A 25,059-nucleotide genomic window follows, 5' to 3' on the forward strand; every position below is an offset into this window, starting at 1 on the left:
ATTTATGGATCATGAGTTGGACAAAGTAAGGAATCTGAAGTTAATTCTTTCAGCTTTTGAGCAGTTGTCGGGTCTCAAGATAAATTTCCATAAAAGTGTATTGTTCTGTTTTGGTGAGGCCAAAGACGATGCCAACCTATACGCCGAGCTTTTCGGATGTGGGCTTGGGAATTTCCCAATTAGCTATCTGGGTATTCCGATTCATTATCGGAGGCTGACGCTGGCCGAATGGAAAATTGTGGAGGAAAGACTTCAGAAACGTGAGTAGTTGGAAAGGTAAATTATTATCCCGTGGAGGCAGATTAGTTCTCATAAATTAAGTACTAACAAATATGGTAATGCATATGATTTGTTTCTTCCAATTGCCAAAAGGAGTCTTGCATAGATTGGATTATATCTGATCAATCTCCTTTTGGCAAGGGGATAATGAGAAGAAAAAATATCGGTTAACCAAATAGAGTGTTGTGTGCCATCCAAAGGATCAAGGTGGACTTGGAGTTCATGATCGAAGTTAAAAACATGGCCTTTCTAGGAAAATGGCTGGCTAGGTTGTTAACTGAGGATGGTCGATGGCAACAACTTTTGCGGAAAAAGTATGTGGGCTCGAAAGCAATATCTCAGGTTATATGGAAACCTGGAGATTCTCACTTTTGGGCTGGCATTATGGCAACTAACAACCATTTTTTCCCATTCGGTTCCTTCTCCATTCGGAATGGGTCTGCGATAAGGTTCTAGGAGGATAGGTGGTTGGGTACAACTACTCTTCGAGAACAATATCCGGCTTTGTACAATATTGTTCGCCATAAGGGAGATACCTTACAGAAGGTGATGGAAACCTCTCCACCCTCTATGTTGGTCAGGCGTGATCTCATTGGTCTCAAGCTGGCTTCATGGAATGAATTGCTACTGAGATTAGCTTCAATCCAGCTGGTACAAGGGGGCGATGAATTTCGTTGAAATCTTACCAAGAATGGTATATTCTCGATCAGTTCCATGTATAAAGCATTAATCATACCTAGTCAACCGGTTGTTAATAACAAATCCATATGGAAGATGAAGATACCTTTGAAAACAAAAAATCTTTGCATGGTATCTTCATCGGGGTGTGATTCTCAATAAAGATAACCTTGCCAAACACAATTGGTATGGCTGTACGAAATGTGTTTTTTTTTCATGATCAAGAGACAATAAAATATCTTTTCTTCAGTTGTCGAGTTGCTAGGTCTATATGGTCAATCATTAAGATATGTTCTACCTTATATCCTCCCCGTTGCGTTGCAAACATTTTTGGCAATTGGCTAAACAGGGTTGACACTAGGTATAAAACGCTTATCAAGATGGGTGCGATTGCTGTTATATGATCGCTTTGGCTATGTAGAAATGACAAGGTTCTTAATGACAAAAATTCTTCTCTTTTGCAGGTTGTTAACCGCGCAATGGCTTTGCTCCGTTCATGGTCGCCACTACAATGTTTGGAGGATCGCGACCCTCTTGATTGATCTTTCACATTTTAAGACCTCTGTACGGAGGTGTCTACATGATTGGAGAATACGGCGAAGGAGTTTATTTCCCAACATGGGTGACAATATAGTAAGCGTCTTGTGGCTATTTAGGCTATGCCGGATTATCTAGCGTTTTATCTTTTATCAATTTTGAACACTTTTGTTTGATCCTTTTGATACTTTGAACGGCTGTGTGCATCTTAGTTATGCAGAGGCTGGATGTAATGCTTAAATCTTTTATCTTTTAAGTAATAAAGCACCTTTTATTGAAAAAAAAAATCTCGGTCTGTATTTGGTTCTCTTGTCACGTTGGCAAATCATAAAGATCAGTTTGTTTCAGTTTCTTTATCATTCATGTACCTACCTACCTTGGATTTCTTCAAGAATATAAATTCACAAATCGCAAGATGATGAACTAAAAATCAGGATAGTCATTTGGCTGACCAGTAAGCATGCGCTTACGTGGAAGCGACATATCACCATCATCGAGCAACTTTATCAATATTATCGTATTTAGCTTTAAGACGCTCATTCATATTCAGTCAGGTAGCTTGTATCCCTGATATAACATACATGACAGCTTGCACGAATCTGCATCTAAATTCGAAACCGACAAGTAAAACTAAATTAAATAGCACTTCACCTCTGCATCGGCACATTTGCATCCGTTCAATCATCTCACAACAATGGTAATACAAGAAGGATAGTAAGCAAAAGTGCAGTTCGTAGTATGACAACGATGTTAAGTACTATCAATATGACACTGATCTCGTCACAAGGCGATCGACGAGTGGTGAACCAAAAAAAGTTTATATTTTTTTAGCAAAACAATATTACACGTAAGGCAGAATCTAAATATAAAGATCTTTAAAGGAATATTATACTATACTTATTTGGCAACAAACTTCTTTTTTCTCAGAATTTTGAGACTCTTTGGAAGCTAACCTCATGGTGACACGTACTCTATTTTGATAGTCTGCTTTCGCTGATTTTTTCTGGTGTGTGATTCCGGTGCCCCGTGCGATCTTTAGGATCGTGTTTACTACCTGCCTTCCTTTCTTTCCTTCTGTTTTCCGGGTGACTTTAGCTGGAACAGCCCACCGCTTTGACCAAGTATAGTCTATTCGCGAGCTGCGTCTGATATTTCTGGAAGAGTCTGTTCCGTGCTTCTCTCCCCAACGTGCTTCTCTCTTCAAGCGTGCGGCGGCGAGGATACAGAGGCACACAGACGGAGCAGCAGCCGCGGCCGGCGCATCCTCGGCTCCACGGTGGCCTGCATCCCCTCCGCTCCCCGACGGCCGGCGCCTCCTCGGCTCCCCCGCCGCCGGCGCCTCCTCTGATGTGCGGCGGCCAGCGCGTCCGCGACGGCCGGCATGTCCTCGGCCCTCCGGCGGCCTACGCCCCCTCGGCTCCCCGGAGGACGGTGCGTCCGCGGCGGTTGGCACCTCCTCGGCTCCCCGGCCGCCGGGCGTCCTCTGATGTGCGGCGGCCAGCGCGTCCGCGGCTGATGCGCGGCGTTCGGCGCATTCTTGGCTCCCCGACGGCCAGAGCTTCCTCTGATGCCCGAGGGCCGACGCCTCCTTGGCTTTCCGGCGGCCGGTTACTTCTTCATGGCGAGCGGCAGCTACACTGGCTTCCGCAGCAAGCGGTAGCGGCGCCAGGTCAGCGATGATGAGTGGCGTGCGGTTGACGGCCGTGACAGAGTGGACGACATGACCGTGTGCTCACCAGTGACGCAGGTAGCAGGAAGAGCCATGGTGGCGGCGGCGCTTCGACGCTTTGACCGAGGGAGATGTGGGAACATAGCTGCCGTCGGAGGAGCACAAGTATTTTCTCGACCACATCTCTCTCGTATGCACTCTTTCTCAGCCGCTGGCACCAAGAGGCAAGAGCTCAAAGGCAGAAGCCCGTGAACTTTGATCTCAAGTTCTTGGATATTCTTGAACTGAGCCACGGTAAAATGTTCCCTTGCTCTCTAGGTATGTTCACTCAATCCTCTTCCAAGAGTTTTGTTTGATTGGACTAAGGCAAGCTTAGATCTACATTTTGAATGAGAATTATTTCTCCTAGCTCCTTTTGCTGCTCAAGCCTATAATCCCATTTTGTGTACGTCAATTTGTAGGGATGTTGCGATAGTGGACTCATAGTGCAGCAAAGGGTGTGCGTCAGTTCACGTTGGAGAGGAACATATGGACCAAGTTGTGAGAGTTGCACAACCTGGAAAAGGTCAGATTTCCTCCTGATATATGGATTATATAACTGTACCATGGCAGTTCAATCTAGCAAGCTAGGTCGCTTTCTACCTTTTCTGTTTTCTCTTCGTATGCTGATTTTCGTGTCTCGAACAAAAGCTGCATATCTCTATTAATCGAGCATATATGCAGATGAGGAGGCAAATGAACATCATCACCAGCTAGGAGACGGTGAGCGCCACAGCCACGGGGCATGTACTTCATGTCCTCTGATCAGGAGAGCACCCTCGCTGTCATCCATCCACGGCTCCGCTCGCCGATAAAAAAGGTACCATTCTCATCTGTCTCTGCCTTCTCCTGCTTATGTTCTCTTATACAACATATGCATTCAGTAATTTTGTTGCATGTATTAGTTTCCTCGCTTTATGTTGATTATTTCTACCACACGAGTTTGCTAATTCTCCATACATATTTCTCCTGATATGAGTAGTTAGTGAAAGTTGAAGATTAAAATTATGTTGTTAATATTTGCATTTTTGGAACATTCTTCAAATGATCAGATAATGTGTTAATGCCAATCATGTTACTATGCCCACATAAGCTTTACCAAATTCTCATTTTGAATACCCCTGAAAATGGGTAGTCAGTGCAAATTTCAAGCTTTACCAAATTCTCATTTTGAATACTGATATATTTGAAAACATGCCTAAAATGATCACACAGTGTGTTTTTCTTTCTGGGTGATATGTTCTTTGGTATGTCTAAATTTATGATTTAAGGTGTATGAGTGGATTCTTGCGTCTTCTTTGACTTAGCATTTATGGGACAGAGTATTGAAGATAATTTATGCGTCATTTGTGTTACCACAAAATCATTTGCATGAGAGCCTGATTATCACCAAGCTAGGCTGATATGAGCTTTTGGTGAACTGTTGGTGTCAAGAGCGACGAGGGGGGACAGAGGGTCGCAATGCCAGGCGTACCTCCTTGACGGTGTACTGAAGCACTCTTCTTGCGGTGTATGCTCGCAGGTGGACAAGGAGCACACACAAATAAAAAGGTGTGAACCTCATAGTGCATAATTCCTTTTGTGTTTCTGAAGATACTGTGTCACTTAGTCTTAATTGTGGAATCTGACATTGATTCCTACTTACTTCCATGGATACTCTCATGGATATCTATTACCATGTGTTTTTTATATGCTACTTTTTCCTTTGAGACATTTTTTTGTCGATGAATGAATATTTGTTAACAAGTTAGATGCTCTCTTAGGATTTCCATCCATATAAATGTATATACACTTATCAATACTGCGCATATTATGGTCTTCGGCTTTGGATGGAGATCACAGAGGAGACAAGCAGAGAAGTCACTGCTATTCCCATATTGATGTGGCTTCACATAATGTTATTTGAGTCTATTTACGATAGTGGATGAGAGAGGAGAAGAAAACACCTGAGAAAACCAAACATTCTCCCTTCCATCAGCTCATCTTTGACCAGCAGCTTAATAGAAAAATCGAAGTGAGTGGCAAGGTTTTTTACTTATTTGGCAACAAACTTCTTTTTTCTCAGAATTTTGAGACTCTTTGGAAGCTAACCTCATGGTGACACGTACTCTATTTTGATAGTCTGCTTTCGCTGATTTTTTCTGGTGTGTGATTCCGGTGCCCCGTGCGATCTTTAGGATCGTGTTTACTACCTGCCTTCCTTTCTTTCCTTCTGTTTTCCGGGTGACTTTAGCTGGAACAGCCCACCGCTTTGACCAAGTATAGTCTATTCGCGAGCTGCGTCTGATATTTCTGGAAGAGTCTGTTCCGTGCTTCTCTCCCCAACATGCTTCTCTCTTCAAGCGTGCGGCGGCGAGGATACAGAGGCACACAGACGGAGCAGCAGCCGCGGCCGGCGCATCCTCGGCTCCACGGTGGCCTGCATCCCCTCCGCTCCCCGACGGCCGGCGCCTCCTCGGCTCCCCGCCGCCGGCGCCTCCTCTGATGTGCGGCGGCCAGCGCGTCCGCGACGGCCGGCATGTCCTCGGCCCTCCGGCGGCCTACGCCCCCTCGGCTCCCCGGAGGACGGTGCGTCCGCGGCGGTTGGCACCTCCTCGGCTCCCCGGCCGCCGGGCGTCCTCCGATGTGCGGCGGCCAGCGCGTCCGCGGCTGATGCGCGGCGTTCGGCGCATTCTTGGCTCCCCGACGGCCAGAGCTTCCTCCGATGCCCGAGGGCCGACGCCTCCTTGGCTTTCCGGCGGCCGGTTACTTCTTCATGGCGAGCGGCAGCTACACCGGCTTCCGCAGCAAGCGGTAGCGGCGCCAGGTCAGCGATGATGAGTGGCGTGCGGTTGACGGCCGTGACAGAGTGGACGACATGACCGTGTGCTCACCAGTGACGCAGGTAGCAGGAAGAGCCATGGTGGCGGCGGCGCTTCGACGCTTTGACCGAGGGAGATGTGGGAACATAGCTGCCGTCGGAGGAGCACAAGTATTTTCTCGACCACATCTCTCTCGTATGCACTCTTTCTCAGCCGCTGGCACCAAGAGGCAAGAGCTCAAAGGCAGAAGCCCGTGAACTTTGATCTCAAGTTCTTGGATATTCTTGAACTGAGCCACCGTAAAATGTTCCCTTGCTCTCTAGGTATGTTCACTCAATCCTCTTCCAAGAGTTTTGTTTGATTGGACTAAGGCAAGCTTAGATCTACATTTTGAATGAGAATTATTTCTCCTAGCTCCTTTTGCTGCTCAAGCCTATAATCCCATTTTGTGTACGTCAATTTGTAGGGATGTTGCGATAGTGGACTCATAGTGCAGCAAAGGGTGTGCGTCAGTTCACGTTGGAGAGGAACATATGGACCAAGTTGTGAGAGTTGCACAACCTGGAAAAGGTCAGATTTCCTCCTGATATATGGATTATATAACTGTACCATGGCAGTTCAATCTAGCAAGCTAGGTCGCTTTCTACCTTTTCTGTTTTCTCTTCGTATGCTGATTTTCGTGTCTCGAACAAAAGCTGCATATCTCTATTAATCGAGCATATATGCAGATGAGGAGGCAAATGAACATCATCACCAGCTAGGAGACGGTGAGCGCCACAGCCACGGGGCATGTACTTCATGTCCTCTGATCAGGAGAGCACCCTCGCTGTCATCCATCCACGGCTCCGCTCGCCGATAAAAAAGGTACCATTCTCATCTGTCTCTGCCTTCTCCTGCTTATGTTCTCTTATACAACATATGCATTCAGTAATTTTGTTGCATGTATTAGTTTCCTCGCTTTATGTTGATTATTTCTACCACACGAGTTTGCTAATTCTCCATACATATTTCTCCTGATATGAGTAGTTAGTGAAAGTTGAAGATTAAAATTATGTTGTTAATATTTGCATTTTTGGAACATTCTTCAAATGATCAGATAATGTGTTAATGCCAATCATGTTACTATGCCCACATAAGCTTTACCAAATTCTCATTTTGAATACCCCTGAAAATGGGTAGTCAGTGCAAATTTCAAGCTTTACCAAATTCTCATTTTGAATACTGATATATTTGAAAACATGCCTAAAATGATCACACAGTGTGTTTTTCTTTCTGGGTGATATGTTCTTTGGTATGTCTAAATTTATGATTTAAGGTGTATGAGTGGATTCTTGCGTCTTCTTTGACTTAGCATTTATGGGACAGAGTATTGAAGATAATTTATGCGTCATTTGTGTTACCACAAAATCATTTGCATGAGAGCCTGATTATCACCAAGCTAGGCTGATATGAGCTTTTGGTGAACTGTTGGTGTCAAGAGCGACGAGGGGGGACAGAGGGTCGCAATGCCAGGCGTACCTCCTTGACGGTGTACTGAAGCACTCTTCTTGCGGTGTATGCTCGCAGGTGGACAAGGAGCACACACAAATAAAAAGGTGTGAACCTCATAGTGCATAATTCCTTTTGTGTTTCTGAAGATACTGTGTCACTTAGTCTTAATTGTGGAATCTGACATTGATTCCTACTTACTTCCATGGATACTCTCATGGATATCTATTACCATGTGTTTTTTATATGCTACTTTTTCCTTTGAGACATTTTTTTGTCGATGAATGAATATTTGTTAACAAGTTAGATGCTCTCTTAGGATTTCCATCCATATAAATGTATATACACTTATCAATACTGCGCATATTATGGTCTTCGGCTTTGGATGGAGATCACAGAGGAGACAAGCAGAGAAGTCACTGCTATTCCCATATTGATGTGGCTTCACATAATGTTATTTGAGTCTATTTACGATAGTGGATGAGAGAGGAGAAGAAAACACCTGAGAAAACCAAACATTCTCCCTTCCATCAGCTCATCTTTGACCAGCAGCTTAATAGAAAAATCGAAGTGAGTGGCAAGGTTTTTTGGTGCGCAAATGAAAAATTGATTAACTTAGCAATAATTTCTGTGTTTATAATTTCTGACCATACATTCTTCTTAGTTTCTGTAATTGCAGTCGATCCGCACTGCCTTTTCCCTTGATTCAGACATGTAAGGATGGCGCTGATTGGCTTTAGATTTGAATTTTCATTGGCTGGTTTCATTCTGATTGGTTGCGCATACCTACAAGTATGCACGGTGGTAAGAAGTAAATATTTTCTTCTATCTGCAACGTAATTGACGGGTTAGACCTTAACAGTACATAAGCATCATCTTTCGTATGTGTATATATACCTACTGAGCTGCGTATATCACATGGTGTATGGAATGGGACGGAGCTTGTTTTATTCAGAATCTTTATTTGTTATTTTTGTTTCCTTACAATAGAAAACTAGAGTTAGATGCTTTTCCAAAGTGTCTACGCGATCTACATCATATTGTATCCTTGCTTGAGAGTTCAGACTGCAAATCGGATAAGACATTGGTTAATATTACAAGCCAATTATATCAATAAGACACGTGTTTATCTATAGTTGACTTTTTATGTACTGCAGGATTTTTTAATATGAAGTCTAGAGGTTTTATGGTGAATCTTTGATAAATAGATTGGGAAATTATTACTTATTAGGTGTACAAGTTCTTTTTATATAGATTGCAGGATTTTTCTATATAAAGTCTACAGGCGTTGTGGTGAATCTTTGATAAATAGATTGGCCAATTATTAATTATTAGGCATACAATGTTCATTCCATTACATTTCCTTGAATTGCCTCTGCAAATAAGCTATATATGTTCGAAAAATGGTTTTCACAGTTACTTAAACATGAGAACATACGTAAATCCTATTGTAGTTCCCTCTTTTCCTTTGCATTTGGAGAACATATACATGTTGAGATATATGCACTCACAGAAAGTAGATTAATTGGGATGAGTCGATGACGCATACATATCTTTTGGACTAAGTTAGCTTCTAGGATGTTGCAACCAGTTGACAAAATTTTTAGGCACTGCTGTTATCACCATGTGTTGTCAACATTTAAATACTCAGTACATTCTGGCCATCTAAAATCATATCTACATTTCAATTGACAGTACTTGAAAATTTTAAATCTTAATAAGTGATGATATGCATAAGGGATATGGATGAGCGAGTTCGAACAGGTGAGGTAATCTCTAAATTGTATTCATCCTTAAAATGAATGAGTGGACCTTCTTCTGCCCATTTCGAAAAAAATGGCATGGTAGAAGCAACGAGAGAATAGAACTCTCTACATTCGAATGAATAAGACTTATAATTTTTTGAGAAGTGTTTCATGCACGAAAACAAACATCATTACTCATTATGCTGCGCGTGCCAGTGTGTTCGGGGTTGTTGGCCTATATGCAACTATTGAAGTACTTCAGAATAAACTTGGTACTCATTTTGCAATCTTAAGATTGCATTGCCATTGTTATTTATCTTTCAACAGCAAGAACATCGATCTGTAACTTAGACTGGCATCTCTCTCATCTATGCATGTAAATGGCGTGTTCTTTTTTTCTTTCTATTTTACTCTTGCCTACAACTTCAGACGCCATGTGCTCTCAGGTCCTTTTCCATGTCTGATGTAATTGGATTGTGCATCTGCTAAATGGCCTTACTGTACTGTTTGCCAGGAATGATAGACAATGAGTAGTGAAGATATGGTTGACATGTTCATTGGTTACTGCAATCAGGGTCACATCAAATCTTCCTAACTAGCAAGCTAAAAGTACAGCGATGAAGGAGCCTATGTCAGCTAGCCGTATTTCTGTGCATATATGGAATATAGCGACAAAGTAGCTTCTGTTAGCTAGCCGTACTTCTGGGTATGTAATCTAATAAATGGAGTTTTAATTATGAAACAATTATTCGTATTTTTGTGTGTTGAGGGGTGGTAACAGTCATATTAATTAAATGGATCTCGGTTAGGTAAACAGTCATACTATCTAAATTGAGTCCTACTTTCGTACTTCACCATCTCTGTTAAATTTTAATCACCAGAAATGTGTCCTCTTATCTAATGTAGTCTTATAAACTCTGTAATCATGCCCAAATATGAATTAGCACCACTAGCTAATCCTAATTTTATAGTTGAATTTGTGTTGGCACCACTAGGTCATGTGGATTGGATCTGACGCATGCAATAGCAACAAGGGAAGCAAGTAAGTTGCTGCCCCATCTTTCTCTGATGTGCAAGGATCACTGTAATTTGTAACTTTTGATATAGTCCAAGGATGTTTCATATAATCCAAGTTGTGGCATTCTGACTGAGTAGTGTGAACTGGCTGTTGTAGTTTCTGAATGTGTATGAGGCAAAATTTCTGAAAACAGTCCATACTTTCTGAATAAGGTGACTTGTATCTGAACTTTTATACACTTTAAATCTCTTTCAGGGCGAATCCAGGGTCACACACACATGGGGCACTAGCGTGGCAGCGAGTCCGGCGACCACCGGCGCGGGAACTCTGGCTTTCAGGTGAACCATTCCTCTCCCTGCCTTTTTTTACTTCCCTTGATCGTATAATTTATCACATATTTTCTTTTCTTTTTTTCAGTTCAGTCAAGTCAAGCTATCACTGGTTTACCACATTGCATGGGCAACATGCTCCTTGCTATTGGAGTCCATGGTGCAGGTCTCCTATGGTGCATATCCGTTCAGTGACAGACTTATTCAACTTTCTCAAGCTATTCCCACACTTTGATTTCATTCAGGTACCTAGCCTACCAAATTTCAGTTTTTTGTAGTGTATATACACTTATGGGAAATATTGGTAGCTGAATGCAACCAATTGTTTTGGTCCAGTTGTGCATATTCTGTATTCATCTACTACCTATGTGTACTTAAGGCCTTCTCATCTTAAATCCCAGACTACAAATTTTCTGCAAATAAAGATTTAATGACTATGTAGGTATGACAGAGAATATACCCATATAATTTTGATAGATTAGCCAAGTAGGGATTAACTGGTTTATAACAAAGTTTGCAAAAGGCTACTATTTCAGCAATCAAGCATTAAAATTTATTGATGTAATTTATATTCCAATTGTTTGCAATATTTCCGAGTAAACTGAACTTATATACAATTGAAGCACATGGAGCTACTACTGTGATTTAGATTTCGATTCCAACTGCTTGCAGTACCATGATAAATATTCCATACTTCTCAATTCTAGCTGCTTGCAATATTCTAAGATATGTTTCCTCACTACCAGGTCAATGCTCTCATATGAATCTCTCATATCAGCCAATTCGCAACAGTTGAGATATTTTAATGACCAATTGATCAAGAAAGAAATAACTTCTATCACGTTGCTAACTGATGGAAAATCCAGTGCTAATATTAGAGAGGAAATCTTGCCGGCACTAGGGTATGAGCAAACCATGTAGTGCATCTGCCACCAGGTAGTTGGTCCTCTTTAATGGGGATGCAAAATAAACTTAGTAAGAACAGTAAGAAGTTACCTACTGCATTCTGAGTTTTACAGGATAGTCCTTCTTTTGTATTAGTATCTTTCAATGTGTGCCTCTGATTGTTTCATTTTTTAATGTTTTAAAAATTGTAGATACATTATTGACCTATTTAGCTAACTTATCTCAGATAGAGTAAGCATACAACTTTCTAATTGTCGTTATTAATTATAAGTAAACACGCCTTACCTTTTGCTGTCAGTTTTTGCGTCATTGATTATGTTCGGAAATATTTTCAACATAGTTGGTGTTGTATAAGTTTATTATAGCAAGCCGATAACCCTTACATAATTATGTGGAGGTTATGTGGATTGCCTACTGTTATCTTCTTTATGAATTATTAGTTGAGAGTACATATTCTTCATTTTATATTTGTACAGGCATACATCCTGCTAGGCTTATGATCTTAAGTCATGTGTTCTTTGCAGAAATGGAATTTTGACACAGATAGATCAAAGGAAATATTCTGAATTTTGGGCGATCAGGTAATTATATTTATCATGAATTCCCCGCCTTATCGCTAATTGCAGATTTGTTCTCCTATTTTCGGAGGGTCGTATCTCTATTCTAACAAAAGTGCATATCCGATTCGAAATATAACATGTTCACTAATATGTCAGATTTGAAATGCTAATCCTTTGTTTTTTTAGGGAACCCCCTCTTTTCAACTATTAGTTAGCCGAATTTTATCACCTTTCAAAGATAGAAGGCTAAGTTTTTTTTCCTTTAAAATGATCTGCTAGGTATGCGGAAATAAGCGAAATTTTGTTTTGCCTTAATTTTCATGCAATGGTCTTATTATTCTTTTCCATGATTACCTTCTTGATACCAAATTTATAGAAAGTTATCATGTTCAAAGATACTTAAGGCTTTTGGACAAAATGGATACACATCAGCATCAGCTTTCCATCCAGATGGCATTATCCTTGGAATATACAAACTTGAAGCTGTTGTTAAAATTTGGGATGTAAAATGTTAGGTGAGAAAACAAAAATATCACTCAGATTTGCATCGATGCCATGCTCTTCTAATGCCTCTACTATTAAACCAAATTAAATCTTTCTATAATATTGGGGAAGTGCATTAGAAATGGATTGGCTGCAGGGCGTTCCTATTTAGTGTTTTACAGTTAATTAGATTCCTTCTCTAAATTAGTAATTAATTAAGTGGGGTTGTTTAACTTTCATCAGTCTTGGCCTCTTTGAAATCTGATCAGGTGGATATATAGTTTATAAATGGATTGGCTGCAGGCCGTTCCTAATGATGTTTGCATATAAAATTTTATAAAATTGCTACCTATCTAAATCAGTAACCATTTCTATGGTTCCTAAAATGCAACTTTGATACAGTAAAGGAGGTGATCGAAGATTTAGTTAAGTCAGAGAATGAGATCCCGGAGGCTAGGCCCACAAAGAGTAGGAGCTCGACTGGTCGGACCAAGATGACACCACCGACGAAGAATCTGAGGAACCTGAGGGTACAGCCAGTGATGTCGTCATCCTCTCCTCCAAGGATGAAGACAACGCCAACGAGCGATGGCAAGAGGCTGGAATAATCAGAGCACTTGCGTGGGCATAGTGATCTACCCTACTGCTTAAGTTCAGCTTACTGAATGTATGACTTAATCTAGCGTTGCATGCTATTAGTGTTTAGTGCCTAATGAGGTATGCAATGCAAGTTTCACTTCTAAATGTTTTTACACCGTTGTAACTTAAAATAGGAGCATATTTCACTATTCAACTTGCTGCTTCCTTTAAGGCGCGGCGTGCCGCCGTGCCAGTCTTTGCTAGTACAATCAATGACAAGTTATTCTGGCTAGTGTTGAATGGGAACAAAAAATTCCTCTTGTCACTGTGAGAGCACTCACACGAGCTGGTTCAAATCATACACCTTTGTTAACTGGTTCCGGACAACATGCTCACCGTTGTAATAACTCTAAATTCTCCTTTGAGCTTTCTTGGTTCCAAGTTCCAACAGGATGGGTTTTATGAAATGGTTACCACTAAATGGGCATCTGTGCCCGAGGGAAACTGACCCATTCAAACTTAGCAAAAAAATCAGACACTTAAGACGTTATCTGAGAGATTGGGCAAAAAATTTGAGTAAAAAATACAAAAAGGAAAAAAGAGCGTTTGTTAAGTATTATTGATACTTCGGATACAAGCTGAGTCTAATCCACTGTCAACTTTAGAAAGGGAAAATTTAAAGCTTGCACATGAGTACCTTAATAAACTGCGTCGTGACGAGGAGTAAAAATGGGCCAAGCAGGCGAAAGTTAAACATATTCAGGAAGGGGGTAAAAACACGAAGTATTTTCACCTTATTGAGAATGGCAAACATAGGAAGAAAAAAATCTTTCAGTTGGAACAAGATGAAGGAACTATAGTAGGTGATGATAACTTGAAAACCCACATAAATGAATTCTACAAACAATTGTTTGGGCAGCCTGAGCATAACACTCTCCTTGGTGGAGGAGCGTGTGACGGATATTCCACAGTTGACGCATGAGAAAAACAACTTACTAACAACACCTTTATCTGAGGAGGAAGTCTTTGAGGCTATCTCCCAGATGGAACATAATAAGTCTGCCGAACCTGATGGTTTTCCAGCGGAATTTTATCAACATTTAGGGAATGTAATCAAAGATGTTTTGATGGCTTTGTTTGCACAATTCCACGAGGTTGAGTTGCCTCTTTATAAACTAAACTTTGGTGTCATTGCTCTGTTGCCAAAGAAGGAAAATGCAGTCCAAATTCAGCAATACCGACCAATTTGCCTCCTGATTGTGAGCTTCAAAATTTTCACTAAAGTTTCCACTGTTCGTACTTCTGGTTTAATTCATAAGGTTATTAGACCAACACAAACGGCCTTTATGCCAGGCCGTCATATCCTTGAGGGAGTAGTTGTATTACATGAAGCTATTCACGAAATCAACCGAAAAAATGGACGGGGTTCTTTTTAAGATAGATTTTGAAAAGGCTTATGATGAAGTCAAATGACCTTTCCTTCAATAGGTGTTGCGAATGAAAGGTTTCGCTCCAAAGTGGTGTGATTTTATCAAACATTTTGTTCAAGGGGGTAGTGTTGGAATTAGGGTCACCGATGATATTGGTCATAATTTCCAAACAAGAACGGGGTTGAGACAAGGTGTCCTTTTTCTCCCATTATTTTCAATATAGTGGCCGATGTACTAGCTATTCTTATAGCTCGTGCAAAAGAAGAGGATCAAGTTGGAAGTCTCATCCCTCATTTGGTTGATGGGGGAGTTTCAATTCTCCAATACGCTGATGATACAATCCTTTTTTTAGAACACGATACTGAAAAGGCCATTAACATGAAACTAATAATCTTTATGTTTGAACAACTATCCGATCTGAAAATAAATTTCCATAAGAGTGAGATTTTCTGTTTTGGGAAAGCTAAAGATAATGAGTATGAATATAGGCAGATCTTTGGTTGTGAGGTTGGTGCCTTGCCGATTAGATATCTTGGTATACCAGTTCATCATCGGAAGCTTAGAAACGCTGAGTGGAATCCCATAGAAAGCTGTTTTGGTGCTAAGCTAGGTTGTTGGCGTAGAAAATTACTTTCTTATGGTGATCGATTTGTGTTAATCAACTCAGTTTTCACGAGCCATCCAATGTTTATGCTTTTCTTTCTTGAAATACTTGTAGGAGTGAGAAAGTCTCGTTTGGATTTTTTTATCGCTCCTATTTCTTCTGGTAAACCGATGACACAACGAAAAAATATAGGCTTACAAAATGGAATATGGTTTGTAGACCCAAATATCAAGGAGGGCTAGGTATTGAGGTCCTCAATTGAAAAATAAGTGCCTGTTATGGTTGTTCAAATTTCTCACTAAGGAGGGAATGTGGCAACAACTTCTTTCTAATAAATATTTGAAAAATCAAACTTTGGCACAAGTTGAGGTTGAACCCATTGACTCCCCATTTTGGAAAGGTCGTATGCGGGTTAAGAATGATTTTTTTCAGCAGGGGTCATTTCAAAGTGGGAACCGGGGATTGAGTTTGCTTGTGGGAAGACACTTGGTTTGGTAACACTCCATTAGCACAACAATATCCCTCGTTATATAATATAGTACATCGAAAAAATGTTTTGGTTGCTACTGTGTTAGCACAAACCCCTATTAATATTACTTTCTGGAGAACTTTAAATGATCATAAGTGGACTCAATGGATTCATCTTTGTCAACGCCTCATGCGAGTGCAGTTGTCAAACAACCCGGATAAGTTTGTGTGGAAACTTAACGATTCGGGTATTTTTACGGTCAAATCAATGTACCTTGACTTAATGCAGGGACATACAATTTTTCTACGCAAATATTTCTGGAAGTTAAAAATCCCGCTCAAAATCAAAATCTTCATGTGGTTTCTTAACAGTAAAGTGTTACTCACCAAAGATAACCTAGTCACATGAAATTGGAAAGGGTGCCTAAAGTGTTGCTTCTGTAATGAATCGGAGACTGTACAACACTTATTTCTAGTTTGTCCTTTCGCTAAGATTATCTGGCGTATGATTTATTTAACATATAATTTGCCTCCTCCGGCTAATATTACCAATATGTTTGGCAAATGGCTCAATGGGGTCAATAAAAATGATAAAGCACTAATACGAATTGGAATTTCAGCTGTATATTCGTCTATTTGGACAACTAGAAATGACATTACTTTTTACGGATAAAAGGGAACTAATTTTTTGTAGATTATCCGACGAGCAACATACTGGATTCAGCAATGGGCTTTTCTTCTCCCGGAGGATCAGCGGGAGACTTTGGTTACTGGGTGCAACCGTCTACCCAGGACTTCTATTTCTAGGCTACTGGGTGGCGGCACACTAGTAGATTACAAAATGCTTAAGATGATATTGTTTTTCATTTTTCGATGGTTGATACATGTCTCAGCCCTCTCTGATCCGTGATGTAAAACTATTACTCTACTAAACTCCGCAATAAATATAAGGCCGTGTGCATCGTTTCGATACAGAGGCTGGGCGATGCCCCATTTCAACAAAAAATATACAATATGACAAGTACATAAGTTTGAAGTGTTGCATGCCATCAAAGAGAAGAGATTGTTGCCCGGATACCATAAAATATGTCGTTTACCTTACACGATTTAAATATCTCTATTGGTTTAGACATGCAGGTCTCTCAGTATAGTTACACGAACATTTTTTAGTTCAATTTGAAAGAGAAGATACAAAGGCAATGGAATTTTCCTGGCCATGGTTACAAACTGGAAACTACTCTAAAATATAAATGGAAAATTGCAGCCAAACAACGACCTGACATTGGCTTTCCGTCTTTACTCTGCACCAACCTGACGCAGATCAAGGTTAAACGTGCTTAAGCTTCTGAGTGCTAAAATCAATTTGTACCATCGCTTTGCTCTCACCCGTCTTTTTCTAACAGTGAAAATATAATAATAGCTTTCATTCAAGTAATACCAAATACAGAGAGATTATATTGCATACGTACATCAGATGATATGAACTCTTTCATGATGCAAAAGAACATGGTGATAGCAAGATCCATTAATTGGGTGTCAACTTGACTGAACCCACCCGACAAAGCTTGGAGAATAGTGAAGGTTTTAGATCAATCTGATACGAAATCTCCCTGTTGCATGTATTTCATAAGCCATAGTTCGACTGCAGTTTGCAACTTTTACTCTGAATGTAATGCCATATATGTGTTAGGATGATCTCCTCTCTGTCCGAGCCCAACGGCTCGAACTCAGACCCTTGACCTCGTCCGCGCCCTGATCGGGGGCGCCCAACCGCATTTGGTTGGTGGGCCCCTGTCGCCTGTGCTATATATACAGTGGTGGGGGCGGTGGCACAGATCACGAGGTTGACCGAAGTGCCACTCGCCCCACCAACACACCCACCGATCTGGGTTCAGCACAGTGCCGACGGGATGCTCCATCACCGCCGCCACTACCTCCGTCATCGTCGCCATCGCCACCATGTCGACTTCGACGGGCACGTCCTCCTCGCAGGGACAAGGTAAACTTCACAGACCCGCAGTATTCCATCCTACCCGGCTAAGATCTACCCTAGTCGATCCAGTAAAGTAAACATTGGTATCAGAGCAGTACTAGTGCGTAGATCTCATGGTTTTTCGGGTAGAAAAGAAATCGAAAGCAAACCCTATCATCCCTCCGACCAAAAGAAAAGTGTAACCGGCCGAGTCCCTCAGGCTCGCCGGCAAAGTACTGCGCCGCCACTTGGCCGCGCCGCTCCTCTCGATCACGATGCGCATCGGCATGCCGAGGCACCCGGAAGAAGAGCAACCTCTCTTGCTGCTGATGCTGCGAGACGGGGCAAAGAAAAGATCTTACCAGACCTTACCGTCGACGCAGCTGCTGCTGCCGTTCGTGGTGGCTGGCAAAGGGCACCGCCTCCGGTTATCTTGACGGCGGTGCGCTCACCCTCGGGTGAACGCACACACCAGCAAGAAAACCAGGGGGGCGCCACCGCCTGCCTCCGTTCCTTGGCCGCCGCGCCGGGATCTGGTGGAGGAGGATACAGAAAAGGGGAACTCATCCCCGGCCGAAACCTGGGAGAGGAGCTCGCCCGCGAGGACCTCGGGTGGGGAGGAAAAGAAAGAAAGAGGCCCCGACGGGCCGCCGCCGAGGTGGACTCGCCGTCGCCGGCGTGGCTCCGGACATGTGCGCTCAAGGCCTGGTTCTCTCCGCCGCCGGTGAAGAGACAGAGAGAGGCTACGGGGGGAAATGAACATAGGGTTAGGGTTTTGAGCAGTTGGGCGTGGTTTTTATACCAGCCGAAACGGGCGCCCGACCGTCGGATTCAATCCGACGGCCAGGAGCGTGTGGGCAGCCTCTCCGCGTGGGCTCAGCGTGCAGGCCGCGGGGGCGCCGTGTTGGGCCGCGGCGGCAGGCCGCGTCGAGTTCGACGGATGGGCCGCTGGCTCGGCAGCGTGGCGGGCCGCGTCGAGCAGACCGCGTGTGCGCCGCGTTACCGCGTGCCGCACAACGTGGGCGCCGCGTAGGCTGCGCGTCGCGCACCGCGTGGTTGGCCGCGTGGGCCGCGGGCCGCGTGGACAGTAACAATTACAGCAGTTTTTTACTGTTTTATTATTTACAGAGGCGTTTTTAGGCATTTTTGGGTCATTATTTGGCCAAAATTTTGTCTAGTTTTTTCTGAATAAATAGGACCAACGAAATATTTGTTCAGAAATTAAAAAGTAAAGGAAATGCCTCTGAAAAGTTGAAAGTTAATAGTTTAAAGTTAAGCATTTTTGTCAATTTTTTTTTCTGAGCAAATTGAACGAACGAGATATTTGTTTCAGAAAATAAAAGGTATCACAGATGCTTCTGAAAGTTTTAAAGTTTAATGAATTCAAAGTTTCCGCTGCAAATAGTTAAAGTTGCATTTTTATTATGAAAAATGCAAAAGTGATGATTAAAATATAAAAAGTTGATTAAAAGTGATTGTTGAAACAATTATGATCCTGTCATTTTATGACCAACGTTATTAATGGCATGATCATGTTTTGTTGCAATAATATGTGCAAAAGTGACAGTTAAAATTTTAAAGAGATGATTAAAGTGATTATTGTGATAATTATGGTTGTGTTATTTTTTGACCAACGTTATTAATGACATGATCATGATTTGTTGCAAAGAAGTGCATTTATCTCTATTTCTGCCCAACGGTGATATAGATTTAATTGCATAAACAGTTGTATGTTCTAATTTTGACCAACGTTGGATTATTGCATGCAATTGTTGTTATGGTCTCATTTTTGTGGTTTAAAGGAGGGTACTACTTGATGAGCTACATCAAGGATGTTCCAACCCTCAGAGGTGACAACTACACTGAATGTAGAAAGAAGGTTGATTTGTGCTGGGGTGGACTGGGTTCCCACAGCCGGTCAGACCAAAAGATCAAGTCGGAAATGACAAGAAAGATGATTCTGCATGACAGAATGAAAGTGGCTAAGTGCCATGTATAAAGAATACAATTGAGAACGCAGATGTGGGCTCAGTTGCAGAGTGTGCTTCCGTATGGGAGTATCTTGAAAGAATAAAGAACCAGTTCACTAGTTCTTCAAAGATATGTGCGACCCAGCTGCTGAAGCAACTGGTGACAGAAAAGTACACATGAACATGAAAGACATGGCGAGTGTGCCATATGGTTGTAATAATGCTTATGTGGGGTTGCTTTACTTCATGATGAGTTTTATTTATTGTCCTTGCGTGAAAAAGGGCGATGTCTGTGTGTAATGTGAATGAGAAGGTATCCCTGTCGGAAAAAGAACAAACGAAAAGAAAAAGAACTGAAGAATCATCGAAATTATGGCAATGTCGCTTATGCCATATTTCGAGGGGGAGAATAGAAAGACTCGTCGTTAAAAATGATATTCTTCCCCCATTAGAATTCTCAGACATAGAACAGTGCATCGATTGCATTAAAGGAAAATTTGTAAAGCAAATTAAAAAGGGTTCAAATCGAAGCACAGCAACACTAGAAATAATTCACACCGATATATGTGGACCATTTCCTGTGAAAAGTGTGGATGGCTATGATTCGTTCATAACATTCACGGATGATTACTCCCGATATGGTTATATTTATCCAATAAAAGAAAGAACAGAAGCGTTGGATAAATTCAAAATATTCAAAGCTGAAGTTGAAAATCAGCATGACAAAAGAATAAAGATAGTCAGGTCTGATCGTGGAGGGGGGTACTACGGTCGACATACTCCATATGGCCAAGTCCCTGGACCTTTTTGCAAGGTTTCTACAGGAGACTGGAATAGTCGCCCAGTACTCGATGCCGGGCGAACCTCGGCAGAATGGGGTAGCTGAAAGGCGCAACCGTACCCTTATGGATATGGTGCGCGAGTATGATGAGCTATTCCACCCTACCATTGGGATTGTGGATTGAGGCGTTAAAAACCGCTATTCACATTCTAAACAGAGTACCAAGCAAATCGGTGCCCAAAACGCCGTATGAGCTATGGACAGGGAGAGTGCCTTCTCTAAACCACCTGAAAGTGTGGGGGAGCCCTGCTGAGGCCAAAGTATTTAATCCAAACATTGCAAAGTTAGATACCAAAATAGTCAGCTGCCATTTTATTGGCTATCCTGAAAAGTCTAAAGGTTATCGTTTCTACTGTCCAGAGAAATATACAAAGTTTGTGGAAACGAGACATGCTGTCTTCTTAGAAGACGAAATGATGAGGGGAGCATGGTAGCTCGGAAAATTGATCTTGAGGAGAAGAGGGTGCATGCACCTAATCCGATGACTCAGGAGCCATTTTTGCGCTACCATGTGCACCTGTATCGACGATCCCTGCGATTGTGGTGCAAGCGCCTGTTGTGACTCCACCCATGACAACGATGAGTGAAAATTCGGAACCTGTCCGTCAGGAGCCGAATGAACCATTTGTTGAGCATGAAAGGGAGCAACAACAGCCACCTCCTCAAAAGTACAAAGCACGACTTGTGGCAAAAGGATTTACACAAAGAGAAGGGATAGATTACAATGAGACATTTTCTCTGGTCTCATGTAAGTTCAGAATCATCATGGCACTAGTTGCACATTTTGATTTAGAGTTGCATCAAATCGATGTAAAGATGACATTTCTAAACAGGGATTTGGAAGAAAATGTCTACATGAAACAACCCAAGGGTTTTATCATGGAAGGCAAGGAAGAAATGGGATGCCGCCTAAAGAAATCCATTTATGGATTAAATCAAGCCTCCAGACAGTGGTATCTAAAGTTCAATGAGACAATTAAGAGATTTGGATTTAAAGAAAATATTGAGGACAATTGCGTTTATGCAAAGTTTAAAAGTGGGAAATATATTTTCCTAATCTTGTATGTGGATGATATTCTGCTTGCCAGCAGTGATGTTAGTCTACTGCAAGAGACAAAGAAGTTCTTGTCCTCAAATTTTGATATGAAAGATCTTGGTGAAGCGTCATATATTTTAGGCATAGAAATTCACCGAGATAGGAACAATGGAGTATTAGGACTATCGCAAAAGGCTTATTTAGGAAATATTCTAAGTAAGTATAATATGCATAAGTGCAGTGCCACACCTGCCCCTATAGTCAAGGGCGACAGTTTTGGGAAACATCAAAGTCCCCAAAATCAATACGAGCTCGATCAAATGAAAGCGGTTCCATATGCTTCGGCTATTGGAAGCCTACAGTATGCACAAGTGTGCATTCGCCCTGACTTAGCTTTTATCACCGTAGTACTCGGTAGATATCAAGAAAATCCAGGTTTTGAACACTGGAAAATGGTAAAGAAGGCATTGCGTTATGTGAAAGGCACAAAGAACTACATGCTAACATACAGAAGATCTGATTCCCTAGAAATAAGAGGGTATTCGGATGCAGATTTTGCGGGGGATAAAGATGATAGAAAATCCACATCTGGATATGTATTCACCCTTGCGGGGGAGCTATTTCGTGGAGAAGCTCCAAACGAGACGATAGTTGCATCATCCACGATGTATGCAGAATTTATAGCATGTTATGAAGCCACGGGGCAGGCATTATGGTTAAAGAAATTTATACCCGACTTGAAAGTGGTAGATTGTATTGACAAACCACTAAAGATGTACTGCGACAATAAGCCTGCAGTATTTTATGCTCACAACAACAAGTCGAGTACAGCTACGAAACCAATTGAGGTTAAGTATTATGTTGTGAAACACAAGGTCCAGGATCAAACAATAAGTCTCGAGCATATAAGGATAAAAGATATGCTTGCGGATCCGCTAACGAAAGGCTTACCACCCAGCGTGTTCAAGGAGCACGTAGCCGGCATGGGTTTAAGGGAAAGTCTTACCTATCCTGGATCATAAGAGGCCCAAAAGTAAAAGAATTTGTTTCAAAACAGAGAAGTATATTGTGGCTGTCTGATTCTATCGGCAATAGAGCTGTGACGATGAAACATGCCCTATGTACCGATCCAAAATGAAATGAATAAAATGAAAGTATAAAGTTAAAAGAAAAGTTGAGATCAAGGGGGAGAATGTTAGGATGATCTCCTCTCTGTCCGAGCCCAACGGCTCGAACTCAGAACCTTGACCTCGTCCGCGCCCTGATCGGGGGCGCCCAACCGCATTTGGTTGGTGGGCCCCTGTCGCCTGTGCTATATATACAGTGGTGGGGGCGGTGGCACAAATCACGAGGTTGACCGAAGTGCCACTCGCCCCACCAACACACCCACCGATCTGGGTTCAGCACAGTGCCGACGGGATGCTCCATCACCGCCGCCACTACCTCCGTCATCGTCGCCATCGCCACCATGTCGACTTCGACGGGCACGTCCTCCTCGCAGGGACAAGGTAAACTTCACAGACCCGCAGTATTCCATCCTACCCGGCTAAGATCTACCCTAGTCGATCCAGTAAAGTAAACAATATGTACCTAGAGAAGTAAACCGCTGTGTTCCGAGTGGACATTTCAGTGAATAATTAAGGGCGCATCTAGATCTCAGTCGAAAATCTCAGTCGACTGAGATTTATTAAATCTCAGTCGCTGACGTCAGCACTTTGATTTTCAAGGATTTATGTTAATTACTGATCGATCTGACATAAAACTATGTACCTCTTGTTTCAGTCTCTTCCTGCTCGTGTTGGTCTGTTGGGCTGCTTTCTAGTAGATGGGCCTTTTTTATTATGCTGATACGACCTTCAGGTTACGGAAATGGGTTTTGTATTCGGGTCTCCTAACGAGAGGGAAAGAAATAGTACCATCTAGATAAGTGTCTCAAAAAAAAAGTGTCTCAATTTTTTTCTCTGTCCAAAAATAATTGTCTCAATATTTTTTAGATACGAATTTATTTACAACGAAAATATATTTATATACATCCGTATCTAGATAAAACTAAGACACTTATTTTTGAACGAAGGTTTAAATTACTTCTCGGATGACATCATCAAATCTCGGTTGCAGCTTAGTTGCAACTCCTGGTTAGCATGAATCACGATATTAATCCAACGGTCAGAAATATATTTTTCTCAGTTGCACCCCAATTGCAACTAGACAAATATTAGTTGCAATCTACTTGCGACCAAAAAAATCAGTTACAACCACTTGCAAATGGATAATCTCAATTGCAATGCACTTGTAAGTGGAGAAATATTAGTTGCAATCTACTTGCGATCAAAAATATATTTTTATCAGTTACACCCCACTTGCAACTAGACGAATATTAGTTGCAATCTACTTGGGAATGAAAAAATTCAGTTACAACCCACTTGCAAATGGATAATCTCAATTGCAACGCACTTGTAAGTGGACAAATCCCAGCTACAACCTACTTGCAACTCAACATATCTCAGTTGCAACCTACTCAGAACTTGACAAATTTTAGTTGCAATCCACTTGCGACTAGAGTAATCTAATATAAGTTGGAACCTTGTAGGTGAGATTAGCCATACACCTTCTGGACTGAATATGGGATGAGATTTAACTAGTTAACACTACAGCAGAAATTAACAAAAGAAAAAACATCAAGCAAAAAGAGACAAACCTAGCCCGTACAAGTACAGCGTAGCATTGGCCCATCTTGACAAGATGAATAAGGCCCAGACTCGCTGCTAGGAAACAAAGAAAAGATCCCGTACAGACTAGACACAAGCAATCGCTGTAGACAGAGAAAAAAGGTAGGTTGTACGAATCTTGATGCTCTAGATCATACGGTTGTTAAAATGACTGAGATTTATTAAATCTCAGGCGCCTGATTTCTAGCAAAACTGAATAATTAACCATGTATGATTCAACCTGATCTCCAATGTAGCCGATGATGCAAGATAGCCAACGCGATATTCTCAGAGAACACAGTGGATTTCCATGTTTTCATGGCTGTAATACCGAGACTTGTGCTTGATCATCTGAAGCCCATCGCCGGCACGCACCACCTCCACGCCCGTCAACACAGTAACAGCCTTGGCCTTGTTCACGTCATGTTCCTCCTCAGGGGAAGGCGTGTAGAAGCAGCGGGTGGCGATACAGAACCGGCCCAGGTCCAGGTTCACCAGGTGGCGCTCCGAGGGATACCACCCATCAGGCAGGGCATGGAGATAATCCCAGGCATGCAGGGAAGCAGGAGCCTCCACTGCAGTGGAGGCTAGGTCGAGAGCACACAGACGGTGGTTGTAGGAGTTCTTGGGACCTTCGAGACCGAACCAGAGGCGAAACTCGGGGACATACTCCGCTGCACCGTGGAAGGGCAGCGTCCACCTGCCGGCCTGCCTCCACAAGCCCCTGGCCATGTCGAAGGCGTAGGTGCCTTCCTTGGACGACGCACATATGGTGGAGCTATCGACCACCGCCGCCGCGAAGGGAGGACTGGCAGAGCTAAGAGCACCGTAGCTGTATTGTAGCCACGGCGGCACGTGCCCCAGAGGCTGCCAGTTCCAGTCGTCTGGAAATCGAGAGCAGTAGGGGAGACTAGTCGTC

The 25,059-nt window shown here is 42.2% G+C and overlaps 1 long non-coding RNA gene across 13 annotated transcripts; it reads left to right on the top strand.

The window, feature by feature from the left end:
* The first annotated feature begins 3,020 nt into the window (after positions 1-3,020).
* Positions 3,021-13,342, top strand: LOC124654971. Of its 13 annotated transcripts, none has more exons than XR_006988527.1 (12): positions 3,021-3,481; positions 3,625-3,728; positions 3,887-4,022; positions 4,637-4,753; positions 6,470-6,573; positions 6,732-6,867; positions 7,482-10,278; positions 10,510-10,592; positions 10,672-10,828; positions 11,330-11,519; positions 12,014-12,070; positions 12,935-13,342. It is a non-coding gene; the product is annotated as an uncharacterized LOC124654971 (long non-coding RNA). The 13 variants fall into 13 exon arrangements; XR_006988529.1 differs by having other exon boundaries at positions 7,482-9,942; positions 10,208-10,278; positions 10,510-10,828; XR_006988525.1 differs by having other exon boundaries at positions 7,482-9,942; positions 10,232-10,278; positions 10,510-10,828.
* The last annotated feature ends 11,717 nt before the right edge of the window (positions 13,343-25,059 follow it).

Source organism: Lolium rigidum, chromosome 5 (assembly GCF_022539505.1).
Source record: "Lolium rigidum isolate FL_2022 chromosome 5, APGP_CSIRO_Lrig_0.1, whole genome shotgun sequence".
NCBI lineage: Eukaryota > Viridiplantae > Streptophyta > Magnoliopsida > Poales > Poaceae > Lolium > Lolium rigidum.